Source organism: Protopterus annectens, chromosome 5.part0 (genome assembly GCF_019279795.1).
Source record: "Protopterus annectens isolate FY-2018-M chromosome 5.part0, PAN1.0, whole genome shotgun sequence".
Classification (NCBI taxonomy): Eukaryota; Metazoa; Chordata; order Ceratodontiformes; family Protopteridae; genus Protopterus; species Protopterus annectens.
The window spans coordinates 839,176,434-839,200,248 of NC_056735.1; positions in this window are offsets into that span (position 1 = coordinate 839,176,434).

The following is a 23,815-nucleotide window of genomic DNA, read 5'->3' on the forward strand; positions in this document are numbered from 1 at the left end:
ACTGTGTTTTGTATAGGTGACACTTTTTTAGCACACACCCTGCAGACATTTGCTACATTTTTTGTTGTATACTGGCCAACTGGATGCTGCTGAAATTCTCCAGCATGGAAAAGTTCTGCTCATTTTGTAACAAATACCTATGAAGCTGTCATCATGGGGTTTACAATGATCTGTCTGGATGTATTGTACTCCATCTGCCATCAAGTCATCAGTTTTATCTACAACAGTATGTTGTGCTGCACAGCATAGGTCAGGAACATGTCTGATGGGTATAGGAGTACATCTTCTTGGGACATCAGAATACTTAACTATCTCCTTTAGGAAACCAGACATACCCATCCACTGTTTGAACATTTCTACAAGGAACCAGTGGAGATGACAGAAGTGGGCAGCGTCACTTATAAAATGCACAAGAATCATTGTTTAGTCAGTCTGTATTTGCCATTTCACTGATTTCTTTTTGTTTTCACAACATTCTTTTATTCATTTGTACTATTATTCTTGGAGGCATGCATACTTATCAAAAAACAGCATCCTGTTGGATGTAGCCTTGAGTGCATTACTGAGCCTGGCTATTAGTGTTTTATATATAAGTACTGTAAGCACTGTCCTTGAGTTCTTGCAGATGACTCTGGTGATAATGTCATTTACCTTATATACCACTTGGCAGTAGATGGAATTCAACCTTTTTCCTAATCACATATGAGAGCGCTCTGAGGTTATATATTTGTGGATGCAGTCTATTGCACAAAAAAAAAAATCAGCAGAAAAGCCATCCTGTGAAATACTGGCATTGTGTTTCTTAATTTTGGGGATGCCAGTGAATGATATGCAATCCCAGCATGCCTTTGTAACTAGGTGAGAAATGTGATCTTTATCCCTGATGTAGATGAGTATGATTTGTCTTGTGTACCACCAAGAGGCTACTGGAATGCCACAGTAGACAGGCTGTTGGCAAGAGGATAAGGCAGCCTTGCAGTCAAAGGGTATGAATTCTATAAGGCTTATGTCAAAGATTGTGCCCAGAAAAATCTGAGGCAGTCTGTATGGATAAAGAACTAAACAGTCAGCATACAAGTGCTTTGTCTAGTTTAGAAATGCTGTGTTAGTATACTTCCTCAGTGCAGCATAGTCGAAGAATATAGCATTTGAGCTGCTCAGTTATCTGTTTCTAGAAAAATTTACTTGTGCATGATAAAATTTACTGAAATACACTACCACCTAGTGTGCTACATGCTTTAAATGTGCTGAAGACATCCTCAGGTATGTTGCTCTGATCTATACTTCAGCACAGGTACATTACACAACAGTCCTGTAAATGTGAGTGTGTGTTCTTCTATGTAAGCAGGACTAACCTTCTTTTTCCACAATCCAGCTATTTATTTGATCATTCCACCAGTCTCCAGTGTACCACTACAGCTTGTATGCATGTATATATTTAAGAATACAGTTGACTGCATTTGCTACTTGCATTTGCCTTTATGAATCCATAACATGGCTTGTTTTATTTCTGACCATTCATCAACACTTTTATTTAAGTATTACTTGTAGGTATATTCTACTAATTTTTCAAAAATTAGTTTCCAAAGGCAGTCCTATGGAATACAGTGATAAAGTTGTGACTATATCTCACATGATCTCAATTCGTACAGCAGATTGGCATCTGAGGAGCTGGCAGCTGAGAATGGGCATGTCTATTCCATGGTAGATGACACATCACTCGGGTGCACCTTTTGGTCAATTCTTGGTGGAGGCTAGGGCACACAAGGTGTATTGTTCTTAAGGGGAATACATGGGGGACATTGGATAAGTCATGAAGGAGGTGGGATGATACATAAATTCATAGGTTTATAAGTGATTTCTAGGCTAATGACACAAGAACCTTTACAACCCTAGTGAATAGTACAAGGATATGACAGTATTACACCTTAATTCCCCAGATATAGAATGGGGTAGTATTGGGATGGTGGGCCTTTGGGTACTGAAGCCTTGAGTCATATTACAGACTGTATCTGTCACTAAGGGACATGGGCAGTACCTCGGGAGTGAATTTACAGTTCCTCATCCATTTATCCAAATTCTTTTTGCAGATACATCACCATGTCCGCATTGCATGTCTGCCCTGGGGCATAAAATTGAAGTGTGCACTATGGGAAGGAAAGCAAGGGCATAGCAAATGATGCTCTCAGGCAGTAGTATGAGTTAGATCTAATCACCAGCCTCCAATCTGAGTTAGGTAGAGACCAGGGATGGTAAATGAGGAGACGAGCTGGTACAGATTACTCTTTTTTATCAGTAAAGAAGCAGCCGGCACATTATCAGTCAGATTCTATTTTTCTTTTCTGTTCAGTATCTGAACTTGATTTCTGTGTATTGTTATAGCTCCTTTTTTCCATCCATAATCAAAGCTCTCGTCATTGTATATATTTGAACTCCCTGATACACTATATACAATCAAGTGCATACTAAGTACACTATATGAGAGCATCCTTATCTGAGAACATCTTTCATTTCACAGTTGTTGGACTTTTCTAATACTCCCACCTCAATATTCTTGTCTATCATTGATTCTTCTATTTGTTCTACTGGTTTAGAAGTTTCTTCTTTAGCTTCCTGAGTTAGTGAAAGTTCTTTAGTTTTATTAGTCATCCTGTCAATCAGCTTTTTCAACTTAAACAATGTATGTGCAGCATTATTCTTTTTCATTTATTTATAGTACAGATGTCCACACAAAGTGTACAATATGATTACGCAAACATTATTTAATTGTTACCAACCTCTGCATATGTAACACAATTGTCTCTAATGTATAAAACACGTTCATCTGCATTTGCCCCTATTTTCATGAATCACTGATGAGTGACTTTCAGACTAATGATATTTTAATAATGCTCTGATGTGAGCATTACATCACCTGTCTATTAGCTGCATAATTTAACTCCAGCGTGAATGCACTGTATTTCGGTTTAACAGAAGGTCTGACCGTCCTTATCGATCATTTCTAACTTCTTAACTTCTGTTTCAGACATATAATATTATCTGATCAGTGGTCTTATAAACATGATTCTAAACACACTATGCCAGTGTCTTTTCAAAACTCACTTAGGCAGTTGCTCCATAAATTCATGCAAATTCATGACTTCCAACCCCAACTATCTATGTTAGCAAACTGGACTTGTGCAATTAAAAATCTTCGTGTAAGTCATCATAGGACATTAGTTGGTAATTGGACACATCAGTGAGTCCTGTTTTGTTGACAAGCTACTACAAATCTGCCTGTTTTACTGAGGTAGCGTAGTCTCAGAGCTGATTATATTTACTAAGTAGGTGCAGGGGCATGTGTGAGGACCTTACTTTCCACCTCACCCAAGCCATTCTTTTTTTTGTTGTTCCATGATATTTTTTAAGGAAAATTGTCAATGAAACAGATATCTCATATCACTCAGCATTGGCATCAATTCCTTTTTTTCCCATATTTTGTGCATAGGGGTTTAGGTGTCACTTCATGAATGACCATCACCTAGGACCACTGTTTGCACAGTCAGGTAGCTAACCACCATAGCTGTTTTCCCATACCAAGCAAACACATATTCACTCTCATCTATGGCCAGCTCTGAGTGTCTAGTGTCCATCTACTACATGTCTGTTAAATGGTGGAGGAAACACAGGGACAAAATGCAGACTCCATACAGATGGCAACCAGAGCTTAGAATTAAACAAGGAAAACTCTTATTTAGAGGTGACAATACTGTGCCACTGTATCTGTTTCTAAGCAGTGCAGTAACATTTTTCCAAAAAATGGGTGAACAGCACACATTAAGTAATAGATGGATACCACCATCCATGACATTTAAGTCCCAGAGAAGTCATATTTATTAGTTCAAAGATTTTTTTAATACACCCAGCATGATTTTTGAATTGTTCAGTATTTTTGTTCCTCCTTGTGAACTGCAAGACTGTAATCCAGAAAGCTTAAGGTACAAAAACAAATGTACTATGGCCATTTGGGATCTCATGGCACATATATTCAGTCTACAGTAGACCCATACGATAACAGCAAATGGGGCATGCTGGGGTATATAAATGTTGCAGATACTTTGAATGACCAGGGGGACACAATGTGAGGTAAATAAATTTGTATTGAAGGCAATGTGTCACCACTCTTGCAGCATTGCAATTCATGCAACATGAAGTAATTTGTTCACAACCATGTTCCACTATGGAAAACAAAGTTGCAACACTATACACTGCATGCTCAAGGGTTATACCCACTTCAGTATGATGGACTGTATATATGAGTACTTTCTGAACTACATAGACTAACTATAGATCTGTTGTAACAAAGGCACAGATGACCCTGCCTGGATGTTGGATGCCAAAAAAACTAAGCTCCTACTCTTTGTACCTACCAGTAAGTCCTCCCCAGTAGACTTCTCAATCAGTTCCAACAATGTTACCCTCATATCCCCAGACTCCACCACTAAACTGCTAGGAATTACTATTGATAATAACCTTAACTTTGACAGCCTTATAAACAACACTATAAAATCTGTAAACAAAAAACTTGGCTCCTTATACAGAATTAAACCCTTTTTAACACCATCAGCCAGAACAAAAAGTGCTCACTCTCACTTAATTTCAACTTTTCTTTATGCCTCACCCATTTACACTAACCTAAAAAAAATAACCTTATCAAACTAACTAATTCCTACAACTGTATTGCCCGATTTACTACTGGCAATCCCTTTAGAACCCACCACTGTCTGAATCTAATGCAACTAGGCTGGCTAGAACTAGAAAATCTTCTGTTATTTACGCAACTCACCATTACCTACAAGCTATTTTACCAACCTAACACCACTCCTATACTCTCTAACCGCATCATCCCCTACAAAAACCTAAATTCACTACGCTCCTCTAGCAAACTTCTAGGCACCATAACAAAGTCCAACAACAAAGCAGGGGATTCCTTGTTCTCTAACACTGTTAGGTAAATACCAGAACCTTTTACCTATAGAACTAACCTTACTTCCCACTCTGCCTCTCTTTAAACAAAACCTCAAAAACCACCTGCAGATCCATTGGTTATGCCCCTGCAGTAGTCCTGATTAATCCTTTGATTCTTTACTTCTCGCCTGTCTTTCTCACTTTTCTTCCTAAACTCTGTTGCATATCCCTGCAAGGACTGAGCTTTAAATAGTATTCCTAAATCTACCTATTGTACTGTTATTTACCTATGTATTATACTGTACATCGATTTGTCTTATACTGTCTGACACTGTTTAGCATAATCTTTATTATTACATTCATATCGTTTATCCTTTATACTGTGTATATATTGTTTGTATATTCTGTGTGCTAATATTGGAGCTTTTCTCCTCGGGCCTCTACTGAAAATGAAAATACATCCAGCTAGACTAGCCCGGTTAACAAATGTAAAATAAAAATAAAACTATTATAAAAGTAACTGCTGCCAAAAAAGAGGTATGTGACATGGCAAATATTGCTCAACCTTATGGATACAGCTCTTAAAATAGCACTGTCTTCTCATGCATAAGATTCCTTCACTTAAGCTAGGAGTATTATTTACAATAATACAAATACTACGAGTTATATTATATTAAACTATGCCAATGATATCATATGAAGTAACATTCACATATTGATACAGCTGAGTATTTTTCCTGACATAGCTTATATACATTTACATGCAGCAGCTGAAATTATCACTCTTTCCTGTTAAAACAAGTAACTCAGCCTTCCTGCCTTTCAGATATTACAATTTGTCTGTCAGATCTAGAAAATGTATAGTCTTGATTGGTAGACATAGTCACAGCTGGTTAGGGAGATGTCATAGAATTTTGGGCTACAATCAGGAATATCACAAGCTGGAAAGTATGACATTCAGAACAGTTCAGTGACTTTGACAGGTACTTGATGTCACATCTTGCTGCAGTCTCCTCAAGCCAAATACTTTCACTGGGAGTTAACATTTCTGGTCTAAAGCCACTCTTGTTTTATAGTGATGTCTCCTCTTATATCATAGCAACTGACCTTCCTTGGTCTTGACTTTAGGGGATTTTGGAATATCATCATCAGCGTCTTGCTTTAAATTTTTGTCATTTAGGTTTTGCACTCTTGAGATTTCTCATGGAGGAAGTGTACACAATATATAGACTGTATTTTTGTAATAATACTTTTGCTTTTGATGAGCTGTTGTCCAAGCTGATTTAACATTTAGTATATGTTCTGGTTGTAAGAGCACTAATGAAGTAAGCAACTTTGTTTTCCTTTATTCCACATCAGTAGGGAAGGATGTGATATCCCAATTGGTTGTATTGGAGTATTTTTGTATCTAGGCCATTCCAAACAGCATTTTTTCATCAAGCTTGTGAAACATTTTTTCATAATCTTTTTGATGGTATATGTTACATTCTGTGCCTCCCTGCCTATTTAATTCTAAGTAACTCAGACCGGTTGCTGTATCCTAAATTTCCATTCATATGAAATGGCATATAATTACTGACATGAAGATCATAGACTATCATCAGGATTAAAGATATCTGAAATGTTTTGATGTGGAAAACTGATTTAAGAAGTGCAGTGGCTCAGTTTAATGATGCATCATATAGCTTTATGATCTCAGGATATTTAGAATAGGAGTCAAGAAAAATGAGATAATAACAGCCTTTAAACTGACAAATAGGTACTTTATGAAATTTTTGAAATTTTATGTGGTAACATTTCTTCTTTGTAATTGTTTTGATGCTGCATATTGCAAATATGACAGGTTATACTATCTGAAAACATCATGCGCTGTGCTATCAATTTGGAATTAATTATTCTAAAACACATCTCATGCATTTTCCATGTAACATTTTGTTATCCAGATACCTGACCATCCTTAATATGTTGGACATAAGTATCATACCTTGTGAAAATAAGTATCATCAAAGAAGGTATAGTACATCTGGTGGTGACATGAAACATTTGCTTTGCATCTCTCTACCCTGACTGTAACTACTTTCTCAGTACTTATGTTTTACAGACCTACTCAAGTACTCTGAACATAGTTTTGTTGTTTGGCCATCCCTTCCTACTCATGCCATGTTAGTTCAATTTGACCTTCATTTAGGTATTATAAGAACTAAGCATACATTATGTGCATCTCCTTGCCAGACTGATGCACAGTTGTTAATTCACACAATACAATAACTGTGAGATTATGTGAAAGCACAATGCACATTTTGTAAAGGCTTATAAAATTGTTTGAAGGGATTTGTGGCTAGTTTCAACACAAACTTGACTGCAATGGATGCATTCATAGAACTTGTCTCAGCTACAGTATAAAGAATAGCAAAGCTCTTTTTCTCTTAGTGCTTTTATTGTCTAAGAGTCAGGAAATTCTCTGAAGCCACAACCAGTAAGTTAAACTTTTTGCAACTTACTTCTATCAACTTCCAACAAAACTAGTTTTGAAATATTATAGTAGAGAAGAACATAAGACTCTGTTACAAGTTCATTTTAAGACTGAGAATGATTCATGCGCTAATTCCACTGCCATAACGTATAATTTTCATTTCATTTTCTCAATGGCAAGGATGCTTCTGAGAGATTAGTATGGACTTGGATATGTATTGCACTGTTCCTAAAAATCTCAAAAGCAAATGTCTATCCAGTCTTTTTCCATATGAGCAACTATTCTTTAAGTTTTGGGATCACACTATATACCTTATCTCACTGGAACATGTCCCATGTATTTGATGCTTGTTGCACACAGCTAGAAATGTCTTTCATTAACTTTAGGTTATTTTTTTCTTAGGCAAACAAGTAATTGTTTTATTTTCATGTTATGCTGATTCTTGGATTCACCAAAGTCTAACACGCCATCAGTAATTCTTCCACAAAAACAAATTAAATTCACAGGGACAACCAGGTACCTCGAGATACAAAAAGGAATCCAAGTATATAGAAAAATAGAGGCAAGCTGCAGGTCTCTTCCAAAAGCTTTGTTCACAAATTACACAAGTGCTTTCACCAGCTGGCTTCTTTGGGTGTATACAAAAACTAAAAACATCCCTACATTTATAGTATGTATCTCTCAATTATCCAATTAAGCACTTAAAGGGATACCAAAACTTAAAAGACTTAAACAGCACTTACATACTATATATATATATATATATATATATATATATATATATATATATATATATATATATATATACATAAAGCCTTAAATAAAGCATGCTAATACTTTTTTTGTACATTAAAACATACTAAAATCTATAAAACACATACATCAATATATACAATCAAAAATTCAACATCAAAATGACTACCTACATAAAGCCCTATTTTTTAAAAAAGGTTTTAGTGGTACATGGGGCAGGATTCACGATGGCTTGCACAAAGTCTAAGAGCCGTGTAAGACTCCATGCAGCCATCGCGATCCAGGAACAGCCCGAAATCCCATGTAAGAGACAGCTAAAATGACTCTTACACGGACAGGGCGTGGATATGCTAATCACCCCACTTGCAGCCGAAAGGCATGCAAATGAGGTAGATTAGTGATCCACGAAGCTGAAACCAGCCTGTGTAAGAGTCGTGTTAGTTGCAGAAATGTACTCAGTTGACAACTGAGTACGTTACTGCAAATAACACAACGGAGCCATGACAGCTCCAAATAAAGTGTGCAAATGTTGCAGTCAGCATGCCAATGGCCAAATATGTGGCCATTGGCATGGTAACCCGATGCAAACATGAAAAAAAAAATTTTTTTTTCGGAGATCGGCGGTGTTTAAACGCAGCGCAGCCCCGCGCAAATAGGCTGCGCTATATAAAACTGAAAAATGAAGGTTTGAAACCCACAAGTGTGGGTTTTATGTAATGCATGGATTTGCAATGCAGGGACTAGCAGACCAAAAACAACATGGCCACCGTCTAGTGGTTGCTAAGGGGGGAAGCTGAGTGTAAGACATGTAACTAAGCATTAGTAGGTAATCCTATGTAAATGAGTGGTAGGATAGTGAATCACACTGTCACATAGCAAATGAGCACAGTCCGTGTAGTGTAAGAGTTAGATAAGGGGGAGTAACAGAGTAGGAGATAGGTGACATCACAGGGGGGAATGCCAGGAAGAAATCAAGCTCATTGGAACAAAGTGGCATGTGAAACATATCAATCACACAGCAGAAAAAGAGGAGTGTCAACAGATAAGCATGGGAAAGTCAAGAAATGGAAGGTGTACACTGTGGCCAACACCAAAGTTTCTTGCTGTGCGTGCATGCGCACGTGTGCGCGGCGGGAGGCGCGAGTAATACAGAGTGCACACGTGTAAGGCAAAGTAAGCATGTAGGAGCCTGTTTAAAGATCTGTAAACCTGTCTGTGCTGGTGTGCATGCGTTTTAACCCGAATAAGCAGATTCTAGTCCGTGTAAGCATGTGTGCACGTGTGGTAGCAACTGTGAGCGTGTTTTCGCTGGTATGCGTGCTGCTCCCCCCTGAGGAAACAGAGAGGAAAAGGAAGCAGCAGAAATAGTAGGAAACTAGCAGGGAATACCTGTAGAGGTAGCAGGTGAAAACAATTAGAAGCAGGCAATTACACAGGCAGAATACAAGCCCAGCCCAGCACTTAAAACACTGTAAACAGCATTGCAGTATGTTTCTCTCAAGAGACACTGCAAGACAAGAGTAAGCTAGTAGAAGTGAAAACTGAAAAAGCTGCACTCAGACCAAACATGCTAGAGGCTGCCATAGCTGTCATAAGGAGACATAGGAGACTTGCTGAGGGTGGTGACAATGGAAATGCTGCCAGACAACCCACAGTGAGGAGACGGAGAAGAGTGTACAGGCCCAGGGTCACCTACCAGGGGTTACATGAGCTGGAGATAGTGGAGCGCTATAGAATGGACAGAGACCTCCTGCAGCAAATTGTTGAGCTGTGCAGGCCACGCCTCACACACAGAAACAACAGAGGGGAACCCATCCCAGTGGAAACCAAGGTATGTGTTGGCCTAAGAATACTAGCAACAGGTACCTTCCAGAGACCAACTGGTGATATGATGGAGATATCACAGGCATCAGCCTCCAGGGTACTGCACCAGTTCCTGGATGCCATGTCAGCACATGTCGGTGATCATGTATATTTCCCCAATGCCCATGAGGTATTGGCCAGCAATATGCGTCTCTTCCAGCAAATAGTGGAATACCCTGAGGTAGTGGGTGCAATAGACTGCACGCACATACACATCAAAGCACCAGCCGGTGAGCGGGGTAGGGGCTACATTAACCGCAAGGGCTTTCCCTCCATCAACTGCCAGGTCGTGTGTGATGCCCAGGGCATAATAATGAATGTGTGTGCTGGCTGCCCTGGGAGCTACCATGATTCCCATATCTTGCATTTGATGCAGCTGTACCAGACGGTTTACTATCAGATTTGTGAACGTCACTCGGTCGAACGTTGTATAGTCGAACGCATAAGGTCGGAAACACAAATGTCGAAGGCAGTATAATCAATCGAGGGAACGGTTTTACATGGGTTGGGGTAGGGGTACAGTATAATACCCTACTATACAACGTTTGACCGAGTGACGTTCGCAAATCTGATAGTAAACCATACCAGACATTTGCCAATGGACACATCCCACATGGTCACCTAGTGGGGGATGCAGGTTATGTACTGGAGCTGTGGCTGATGACACCCATCAGAAATGCACACACACCTGAACAGGAACGCCATAATGAGGCACACGCACAAACACGTAATGTAATAGAGAGTGTGTTTTGGCTGCTCAAAGTCACGGTTCCGGTGCCTGGACACATCTGGTGGAGCCTTGCAGTCCTCACCAACTACATGTACCCAAATTGTCATGGTATGTGCTATGCTACATAATATGATCCTGTGAAAACAGCTGCAGCAGGACCAGCATAGGGCCAGGACAAACAGCCCGCCACCATTGCCAAGGCCATCACAGGCAGAGCGTGACTCGGAGGAGGAACAACCTGAGCCTGCCCCAGTAGGCAGAAGGAGGCGTGCCAAGTATGCCCTGGCCTTGGCAAAGAGGCAACGCATAGCACATACACTGGCTCAGTAGGAACCCTGGGAATGATACCCCTCTCTGACTCACTCATATAGTAACAGGGATGCCTAACATGACATAATCTGCTCTCAAACATGTACAGGGAGTGTAGTATGTGCATCCGACAGAGGCAGCCCTGCAGCACCACCTGAGGCATGATTGCCATGTGTTAAGCAATGTAACACCATCTAGTATATGCAAACATGAAGACCCAACCTAACATCTCACCCTCACCAAGCATGATGCCACACTATGAAGACAACAAGATCAAGTACAATAATTGGCTGCGGTATTGCTGTTAGCAAGGGGGAACACATGGCTGACAGCCTGGGCTGACATGCCGAGCAAGACATGATGCCCCACCTGCTAGGGATGGCACGCACCCAGCACAACTGGCTGTGTAGATACTGGCAAAGGCTGCTGTCACCCCCACTGTGCCTGGAATAGGTAAGTCTGGAAACACAAACCCACCAACATAGGTAGCACAAGGGATAATAACCTGGACGTAATGCTACCCAATGCCAGAAGTCTAACCTGCAAGGTGCATGCAGATCAAACCCACCACAGCATGGAGAATGGTAATATGTGTTCTGTAACAGAAACCTGGGCAAGGCCCAGAAGAGCACCCTAATACTACCAGGTTATGCATCATACCATGCTCTACAGCTCCAAAACATGGAACACACGACAATAGGAGTGTGGCTACCAGTAATTATCAAGAATAACCACACCCCCAAGTTGGTACCACAGCAAGAAGCAGCATGGACTATCCATGGGCAAGTAACACTGTCTCAAACTGTGTACCTGTTTGAAGCCTGCTACAGACCACACACACAAACCCAGGTACCCCAGCCAGCCTTCCTGAAGACACTTCAGAGTATGAATGTCCCAACAAATACCAAACAAGGCACACACAAAGTATGACATAGGTGGCAATCCATTATGTATGGAAGAAGTAATCATGGACCCAGGGACACAAGTGGATGGTAACCTGTCATGTGACACTCACATTGCCAAGGTGGCCAGGAAGACCTGCTATATTGCCCACCTTAATATGAAAGGATGCACATGTAGAGCTACAGAGGTCACTGTGCCCCCATACCCTTCCCTTATCAGGCCCATATGTGACAACTATGCCCCAGTTCGGATGTACCTTACCTTACACATGCAGCAGTCAGAAAGACCCCAAATGTACCCCACCAACAGGATAAAGGGTCCAAACATTGGACATCTGCAGCCTGGCTGAAGAAACCACAGCCCAATTCAGAAGCATACTGCACAGTCAGAGGTGATGTATGCCTGATGTACAAGGCCATGTCCAATCCAGAATGAATGGACATGCACCACTGCAGAAACCCCAAATCCAGCAGTTACACCACAGTGAGATATCCGAACCTCTACACATAGATTAATAGGATGTGCTGGAGGGACAGATCCATAATCCAGAGGCTCAGGACACTCTGGAACAGAATCCCAGTCCATGATAGGCTGAGCTCCACACACAAACTCAACAAGAGAAATCCGGTGAAGTGCATGGGAGATAGTAGGTGTACACTGGGGGCCATCCCTGTGTCACATCTAGGAAAGTAAACCCTACGTGGGCATAATATGCACATTGCAAGGGGTGTTGAGACCCACACACAGTCTGTCCGTGCTCAAACAAGGCCAGGGCAGATAGCCTAGTATGAACTTATGAACCTATGATGATACAAATTGTGCAGGACACAAAGGATTATCACACAGCTGTCCTACCTGATGGTAGGAACCATGGTGATAATCCACCGATATGCTCTGCAGCACTCTAATATCACAAACAATACACCAAACCCACACACACATTGCCAACAGCCTACGAAACAGATTCCTTCCAACCTCCCCACCAGCACCTAACTGCCAAATATCTATCCCAGGAGAGTGCTGGCCCCCCGACATTGCAGATGCTGAGGTAACAGCCAGCATCCACAAAGCACAGCACACAGCATCAATGGTACCAGATGGTGTCCTGGGTTGTGCCCAACAAGTACTGTAAGAAGAATGGAACAGCAAATATCATTACTGTGCACTATCAGTCCTACCACAGGATATGTACCCAAAGAGCGTTGTACAGCAACAGTGGTCCCACACCACAAAGGGGGTGCCTGAATGGATACCCAAACTATCACCCCTCAACCCCGACTATCTAGGTTGGCAAAGTAATGGAGAGGATGATCATGGATCCCATGAATAACGAGGTTGGGTACCTACAGACATTGGACCCTACCCAATGTGGCTGTCATAGGGCAGATCTTGCCCCGTACACATGTCTGACTCGTGTGAAACATGCACCAAGACCAGTGATGTGGGGAATGTTGATCACACAGCCTATCTGGACCTTGCTAAACCCTTCCATACAATACCCTAGTTGGCGGTACAGATAAGCTCACCAGCCTAACTATAAACCCCTATGCAAGTAGATGGGTTGCAAACCAACTCAAGGACAGAACTGACCTGGCAGACATGCTGTAGCCATGGCAGACTGCAAACCAGGTACAACTGGCATCCCACAAGGCATGGTCCTGGGACCTCTCTTGTATGCTATATATGTCACATAGGTACAGGCCAACATGGAAGGACTCTGTCTGAACAGGTTTGCAGAGGACTACAAACTGGCCACCATATCGGACCCTCCAGCTGACACAAGCAACCTACAAAAGGCACACATAGAAACACACAAGTGGTGCCACAGCCATGTCAACAAGCTAAATGCAGAATAGTGTATAGTCAACCCCTGTGGAAACACAGTACATGGCCAGAAATTACCACATAGGTGTTAACCCAGTAAGTACATCAGGAGCAATAAGAGACCTGGGGACACAAGGTGATAGATATTCTGCATGTGACAACCATGTGTCTGTAGTGGTTACAGAAACATACCATATACCCACCTAATCATGAAGGTAAGCACAGCTTGGTTAGGGTAGGTCAATGTGCCTCTCCAGTCATCCATCAGCAGCCTCACAATTGTGTACAATGGCCCTTCAGGGATGTACCGTAGCAGACACCTGCAGCAACTGGAAAGACCACACAAATACCCCACCAGGAGGATCGCAGAGCTGTAACAGATGCCATGTGTCACCTGAGTAAAGAAACTGCAGATCCACACAGTGCCATACTGCCTGGCTGGAGGTGAACTGTGCCTGATGTATAGAGCCATGACCAGCCTGGTATCAATGGACATTTGGCACCATGTAAACACTGAATGCTGGTGACCTATGCAGCTGACAGGCCTGAACCTCAGCACAGACATAAACAGGACATGCTGTACTGATTGGTCCGTAACCAAGAAGCTCACTCCACTCATGACTAAACTCCCACTACAGGATATCCAGGGAGTCCCTCAGTAACTGTCATCCAGAGGAATCATGATGACTGGATGGGAGATGGTAGGTGTACCCTGGATATCACCTGTATGTCACGGGTAGACAGAGGCACAGCACACTAACCATGACATATGTCATGGCAAACACCAGTAAATGTGTGTTGAAGGACAAACACTCTCTGACTAGCATTACAAATGGACTAGGGCACATGGCCATTGTTTGTCACTGTCCACACAAGTTGTGGAATACATTAACAATGTCGGACAATCAAGTACTAAGCTGTCCATATCTGAACAAAATGCAACATGGTCATATCTGCACAACTGGCCCTCAACCAGTCTGGTGTGCTCACTATAAACATTACAAGCAGTGATAGGACTGAAACCAATTATACTGTCCACCACAGTGAAAGTTCTTCACCAGTACACTATACAACAATATAACTGTGTGGTCAGCAGGAAAGGATGATGACAAGTGTATGCAAACTATCCCATGGTGACCCTGCAGGCACAGCATAATGCCTGTTAGGTTCAGACACACAGCAGTTGGGCAGTAAGAACACAACCTGATGTCCAACACTCAACTGTACATGTGATATATAGATGGCGTCCACACACAAACAGAAATGTGGTGGTCCACAGATCCCAACATAAGGAAAGGTCACACTGGGCATGCTCGCACACTTAGATAAATGAGATGTGGCAGTCAAGAAGCCATACAAACTGTGAACTGGGCATGCTCACACACTTAGGCCATGTCACAGTTTAGCAGTTGCACACACATATCTGGCATTTCCATGTGTTAACACAGGAACCTCCCACAATACAGACATCTGCCCAGTGCACACAGTGAAGTTACAACAGAGACATAAGTAAAGTACTGGATCCCACTCATATGCAAACATCCCCCACAGTACACACGTTGTTTATAGAGATAGGGAACGCTATGGCAATAAAGACCCACAAACAGCATATGAGCAACAGATACTTGCATCTGACAGGTAAACATATGGCCATAGAGTGCAATACCTGACTGTTGTCCCTAGGGAATACAGAAGGCTATCCACAGTGTATTTGGCATCTGCCTCCACAGTACAGTAGGCCACTGTGCCTGTGAAAAGTTAATGCATAGATATGCTCTCCCCTGTACTGATGGATAGTCACAGATGTACATACCTCTTCATCCATAATGATGTCAGCACACTATACATATGTCAGGAGCAGAAATTATACCCAGTAATGTGAATAGCGTGATCCTCTACTGCATCTCTAACAAGTGTCATAACATAGTTAGATAGGGGTTTGAATCCTGCAAGTGCCCAGTGTGTGTGTGACTGTGTGTAGGGGAGTAGTGTGTGCAATTCCATGTGTATGAGAAATGTCCCTTTTGGCAACTATTACTACACAACACATGCTGCATATTCCACTGTCTAAACACTGATGATGTCAGCACCCTATAAGTACAGCAGGAGAAAGCAATCCCCCCCCAGTAATGCAAATAGCGCACTCTGCTAATGTGTCTCTCACAAGTGTCATAACATAGTTAGGTAGGAGGTTGAATCCTGCAAGTGCCCAGTGTGTATGACTGTGTGTGGGGGAGTAGTGTGTGCAATTCCATGTGCATGAGAAATGTCCCTTTTGGCAACTATTACTACACAACGCATGCTGCATATTCCACTGTCTAAACACTGATGATGTCAGCACCCTATAAGTACAGCAGGAGAAAGCAATCCCCCCAGTAATGCAAATAGCGTGCTCTGCTAATGCGTCTCTCACAAGTGTCATTACATAGTTAGGTAGGGGCTTGAATCCTGCAAGTGCCCAGTGTGTGTGTGACTGTGTGTGGGGGAGTAGTGTGTGCAATTCCATGTGCATGAGAAATGTTCCTTTTGGCAACTATTACTACACAACACATGCTGCATATTCCACTGTCTAAACACTGATGATGTCAGCACCCTATAAGTACAGCAGGAGAAAGCAATCCTCCCGGTAATGCAAATAGTACACTCTGCTACTGCGACTCTCACAAGTGATCTAACATAGTTAGGTAGGGGTTTGTATCCTACAAATGCCATGTGTATTTTTGTCACACAGTTTGTCCATGTGTGTGGGGTGTTGTTCCCAATATTGCACGACATACATTATATCAGTAATGTCAATGCACACATGATGTATGTGTGTGCCACCTACACATATGTACCTGTGAACTGCAAGAGTTCCCATGTCCGAAGCCTGCCTCATGTGAATACATGGAATATGCATCAGACAACTGTATGACTGTGGTGTTCTGTGCAGGGGCTGCATGTGGTATGTGACTATACAGTGCGGGTTGTAGATGGTGTCATCCCACCAGCAAGGGATACATGATTGGTCTGGAGCATATAGTCCACATGTTGGTGATGAACAGGTGCAGCATGTTGTCACCATGTGTGGGGGTGGTAACAAGTTGTTCCATAGCAATGCAGGGAATGAATGATAAGAACCCTTCAGATAGGGTCTTGCAGCTAGAATAATGCTCACACTGTATGTTTGGGTAGTCGCAGTACAACCATATAATGGTGTGTGTAGAGACCGTCATATTCCCAGTGTTGTCAGGAAGGCCAAGTGGGTTTCCTGGGTATGGGAGTGTGGTGTGTGCCAGGCTATGAACCTGAAGGCAGTCAAACCCACTGTGTGTTGCACATGGAGAGGCTCTGATGCTTTGTGCAGTGCCACCAACCTGGGGGGGTGTGTATCTGAGGTGCCTGTGGATACATCCCTCCTGTTCTGGTTTGGTGCATGTGTAGGGGATGACAAGCATGGTATCAGGAATGACCTGGCACTGATGGTGTGCACCTGGGAGCCTTGTACCAGGAGTCTGTTACTGCACGGATATTGCTGTACCCCATGCTAAGGACAGTTTCCACTGCATGCATCTTGAGGTTTACACTGCTGCTGTTGAGTAGCATTGCTATTAGTGTCCCATCCCGTGTGACACCTGTGTAGGTGGCTATGTAATGTCAACCTTGCATACAAAGGCACTATGTGTGTAGAAACAGCCTCTGCCAATATACAATGGCCCATGGGTGACAGGTGCAAGCTGTCCCAAGCAAAGCAATGTGGCATGTCCAGCATGTAATCCCACACTGACAGGCATTGGATCCCCTTTGGATGTCACTGAAAGATATGTTAATTGCAGAAACTAATGATCCTGCCTACATATTGTGGCAGTATTCATGGTGAGGGTGAGATGCTATTCAAGGCCAGGGTCATACCAGCCTGTGCCACAAGCTCAGAGAGCCCCTCTATGTCCCCTAACATGTAGTCCAGGGAGGTGCATCAGAGGTCATACACACTGGCACAGACAATGACTGTGTCATACTTCTACATGCCTTGGAGTGACCGCTTTGCTTGTGTTATGTGGTGGATCATAGTGCCCGACGGGCAGCTCAGCGTGACTGTCACCTTGTTCAGCCTGGGAGCAGGACCACCGTGTACGTAACGATAGAGGTACCTCATACAACTGTAGCAGGTGTGTTGTCAAGCCGTATAGCCTGAGACTGTTTGGCCACAGGCTTTGTGAGCTATGTGTTGCATGTGCTCTGCTCTGGCGTAACATTTGCTTGTGTGTTTGCTTTGCAGGTGTCAGCTGCTCAGGCAGGATGCTATTCTGAGAGCCCAATAATGTACCTGTGTGTTTCTGTGTTTGGATTGTGGTCCTGGCAGGTCTATGGGAGACTGGTACTGTATTCACTGTAGTATCCCACTCCACCTGACAGGGAATGCCAGTGCTGTGTAAACAGAGCTTAGCCCCCAGTTTGGCTATGTGGTTGCATCTCTCACATGTGTTGTACGTGTATGGGAAGGGAGAGGGTTGTCTGTGTACATGAGGCAGCTGTAACATTGCCACATGACTCACAGATTCACCAACTGGACCTGAGAGTAGATCGACAGGTGACCTTTGCACATGCTACCATAGCATTGTGACTCCCATACTAAGTAACGACACATAGGGCCAATGGGGAACAAGGTACTCAAGGTGACTATGTGAGGGTGTAGTGCTCCTGATTTGTTAGTGCTGGCATATATGAATGCTGTCTTGAGCAAATGTGAGGTAAGTCATATGCAATGTGTCACAGGCAAGCTACATGCAAACAGGACAAACAGTGACGTTCTGTCAAGTGACACATGCACATCAGTACAGTAAGCAACACAGATGTCACTAGGGATCCACAGAGGCACTGTATATCTGCACTGCAGGTGGAATCAGTGTTTCAGAAACATAACAGGCAAACATGCATACAAACAAAGCTACAGTCAGCAGGCCTGAATGTAGACTATGCTACAACAAACAAGGTGTACGACTTCCAGTATGTAACAGTGCATATATGCAGGCACTCTAAGCCAGTACCCAGACATTCCCAGGTCAGACGGGCTGGGTCCAGCCGCACCCCCCACAAGTGTATAGAGCACATACCTTCGTAATGTTGAATAACTGGCCTGATACCCAAGTGCTCATACCTGTAATAATACACGTCAAATAACAGACACTGAGCCCTCACTCAGCAGTTCCAGACTTAGTATGATGTATGCTACCTGTCCTGGCACCACAGTATCCATGACATGTATGGACACTCTCCCTCCTGTCATAGTTAGCTCTGTGTTTTGGTGCTGTTATGCATGGTATGAGGTGTGACCTTGTAGTGTTAGTGTGCTCTTGTGAGCCTTGAACCTGTTGTGTAGTACTGCACAGATATCAACATCCTGAAACATCTGCATTTCAGAGTCGTGTGTGGACAGCATGCAACTCGCAGTTGACATGGCCATCATTGAGTATCAATATGTACATTGTTGTATCCCCTGTGCTACCTATGTAAGTGGCCATCCCTTCACAGCCTCACCACCAGTATGCAAAGATGTGCAGACAGAACACTGTGGTAATTACTATGGGTGTACAAAACAATACAATGACATTCATACTGTAACTGCATCAGGCATGCTGGTATATACCCACAATGCTATCATTACACTGTACTGTTGTCAACGTCATACTATTACAATACGTCTATGTAGTCACCCTGTGCATCAGCACCATGTTAACCTGTTCCTGCACCGATTTTACAGATTGCAGGAGGTGGCACAGTTTCATCATATGCGCAGGGTGTGTACCTGGTATGCCTGAGTCTGCCACTGATACAACCAATTGACATGTCTGTGTGTGTGTGTTGGTGAGGGACAGCAGTACAAGATGGGGCAATGTTGATTCAGTGTGTGCGTGTATGCGGTAGCCCTAGGTGTTATCACTTTGCATGTGTGTATGAATGCACACAGTCCCACCTCATGGCTGCCATATACAGGTGCTTGTGGACAGCCACAGACTGTACCTGCCAGGTCATACAGATCACTGTCTGTGGCCATGGACACGGTACCTGTGCCTGGCAGGGGTACTACGGACTGTATCAGGTACTAAGCCAGACTGGGTACTGTCATCAGAAGCAGGTGTTTGTTGACTGGAGACAGGTCCCTGTTGGGACTGTCCAGCACCATGTGCACGTGGTCTCCTGGGGCAGTCCGATGACAGCACAGACCCAGCATTGCTGGGGCTGCTGCTGGCACTATGTGAGCGGCCGCGGCCCTGTTGTCATCCGCGACGGCTGCCAGCTGCTGCTGTTGCTGGCATATGGCCACGTCGACACCTCAACTGTCCACCATTGCCCTGGCTCATGGACATTTAGTTGTGGAACAGATCTAATGTGTCCCCCCAACATCTGTCAATGACCTTGGTGAAGTTGCGGATGGCAGCCGCAACATCACGCATACTGTCACTCATGGCTGTGTGACATGCTCTCAGCTTCCTCAGACCCTGTCTGGTGTACCGTTCCATACGTGACTGTGCCTGCATTACAGCCTGAAACATAGCTGGGGTTGAAAGACCTCTGTGGGCACGTCTGACAGGGGTGGTACGCCCATGGATGCTCCCACGAGAATCCATGGACGTCTGCCTGTGTGGTACCGTATCAGGGCCCTGGCCATGGCTGCAGTGTGGGAATGCATGTGCCACCGGTACCACATTACCCTGGTCAATGCCCACTGTATCCTGTCCATCACCTAGGGACATTGGTGACAAAGGATGTATTGGCAGGATGACTGTGCACATTGATGGGGTCGACAGCTGTGCAGTGTCAATTGGCTGACCAATGACAGACCCTGGCACACCTACCTGTGTCATTACACAGGTATCATCATTATCACTATCCACAGCAGCTGATTCAGGTTCCCTGCTGCACGACACCAGAGCAACACCAGAACCTGTGGGAGTAAAACAGGAAACACAGTTTACAATGTGTACACAATGCCACCACTGATGCACACATGCACACATGGGCACATGCACACATGCACACATGCACACATGGGCACATGCACACATGCACACATGCACACATGGACACATGCACATGCACACATGCACACATGGGCACATGCACACATGCACATATGCACACATGCACACATGCACACATGGGCACATGCACACATGTACACATGTGCACATGCACACATGCACACATGCACACACCTCAGTATATGAGATATCAACCCACAGACACAAACACACCTGCAATCAAACACATAGCACTACTGCTTCAGCCTATTATTACTATTAGTATACAGGGTATTGAAGGTAATGGTATTACACACTCACCAGCATGGATAGGCTGCCTTGCTGTTACACCAGAGGGACCTGCGGAAAAGAGACATTTATCGTCAGTGGGCACAATTGTGCCATTGATACTGTGGGCATGATACAGTTCAGTAGTGCAACAGTTAGCTTCCACAGGTGTACTGCAGATAATGAGGATATCACTAATGCACAATAATTACCAAGATTACAGCTACAAAATGAGGACACACCTCACACATGCATAACCTAACAGTGTACAGAATGGTCAACTATACACATGGCATGTTACCTGCACGCTCTGTGTCCTGCTGCTGTGTGGCTCCAGCCTCCATCATTACACATGTGTGCTGTTGTTGTTGCTGCTGTGCTGGAGCCACAACACTCAGGAGTAGTCCCTCCAGTCTGGTGAGGGGGGGATGTCTAGCCACCCCACCACCTGTGGCAAGCTGCTGCCTGTGGATATCCGACGCACGCTGATGGACATTTCTAATTAAATCACTGCAGTGATGGCGTACCTGCTCATATGTCCGGTTATGTGTGCCTATGTCATTTACCCAACGGACCTGGTCTTGCCACAGTGCAGCCCTCTCCTGCTGGTTCTGGCTGGTGCGGGAAAAGAGTACAGCAAAATCCCAGACCAGGCTCTGGTGTATCTCCTCCTCCTCCTCCTCTGCAGCAGAGTAGACTGGGTTCTGCTGGTGAACCATGGCCCTGAAAAGGAGAAGGAAAATATGTCAGCAATATCTGTCAGCAAACTATAGCACACATAATACACATAATACTTGACTGCAGTGATATAACTTAGACACCATATATAGCATCTGTCTGTCTATTGGGGGATACACATGTACATGACCATATATATCAGTGCTCATCCGACAACTGTGCAACAGTACCTGGCACACTCCATAAAACAGACTAGTATACTGCAGCAGTCAACACACTGCTTCAGGTACAAAACACAAACTCACACTGGAAGTTTGTATGACGGTACTGTATGGGGAACATAATCAGCCCATGCACTGCACACAATGCACGTTACATATTTCATTGGTAATGCACACTACTCTTACTTGCCATAACCCTACCTACACCACAGTGACATACAGGGTAACACAGCACAACATATGGCAATGTAGTATGTGTTGATCGCAATACCTCACACACCTGTCTCTGGCCTCACACCAAGGACACACACTACCATGACAGACACACAGTCACGGTGAGCAATCACACCAGTACACAACATGCACCCAGTCACTAGCACACTCATTCCACCTCACATATTCCATTTGCAATGTGTTCATGGATGTGCATTGTGTCCTTGGTAGGTAATGTGCTTTTGGCCCTGGGCCTACAGCAGCATACTGTCATGCTACCCTGCCCCTTGTGACACATGTGTTATGATCGTACCTGCTCCTTACAAACAGTTAAACAGGGTGACTCATACGGCATATTACCTATCTGCATAACATTCAGCAGGGGTATGGCTGACATCTACTCATGGGGAGCCTTGCTTCTTAATTCTGTGTGGTCTACTACAGGGTATGTCATATCTGTGGGTAGGGTCCCGTACCTCCACCATGTGCTCTATACTGCAGTGACAAGGACGACAGACATAGGTAATTTGTGTTGTGGATGTTGGAGGTGTTACCATGGTTGGTAGACAACTGTCATGGGTGTGACCGAACTATGTATATCCAGCAGTGGTAACCTCTATGTAGGTAGTCTATGTGTGCTCTGTGGTGTTTGAGTGCATTGACACAGTTACTTGCATATGTCTGTGTCCTTCTCCATATCTGTAGCTGTCATGGGAGGTACATACCGTGTAGGACATTGTGGGGTGTGGAGGGGTACAGTGACCTACATGTCCATAGCTGACACACCATGTCCACTGACACATTCCATGTACAGGTATTACAGGACTAGTGTGCCACTGTGTATATCAATGTGGAGCCTATTGTACACTTGTTGACCCTGTTCCCCCCTGACAGTGGTGGGCAGGCATGTACATATGTGGTGGTTACTGGTGTCAGTGTTTTTGAATGGGGTATGGTACTCCAGTATCCACACTGGTGTTCACTCCATGCCTGTGACAACAGGCACCTGTTGCAAGACATCTGCACACATGTGCCTCACACAGTCTATATATGTATATATATATATATATATATATATATATGTAAATATATATTGATATATTTATATCTGTATATGGATATATATCTGTTTGTATATATGTATATATAATATGTATATATAGATGTAGATATATACATATTGATGTGGGGAGAGAGGGGAAGAGAGTGAGAGAGAGACACAGGGTGAGTGTGAGTGTGAGGGGGTGGGACAGAGACTGAGAGATAGTCATATACAGACATATCTGTTGTCAGTCAGATCTATCTGTATATGTATAAGTCTCTACAGATATCTATATATGTATGTGTGTATTACATATATCTGTACGTACATATTCTACCAATCTCGATGTCTGTGCAGTAAGTGTGAACCTGGTTCAAGCTTCCTGAGAGCACACCAGCAGTACCAGGCTATACCCCGTATCATGCGTTTTGGCCCCAGGACTCCGGACGAAACAAAAGGGGAGGGGGGTGTGTCCATATTCATGGAGGACACACACACCTCCAGGTTAGTGGCAACACATGAAGCATCACAGACCATCCAGGTGCAGATAACCGTAGGCAAACCTGCTAT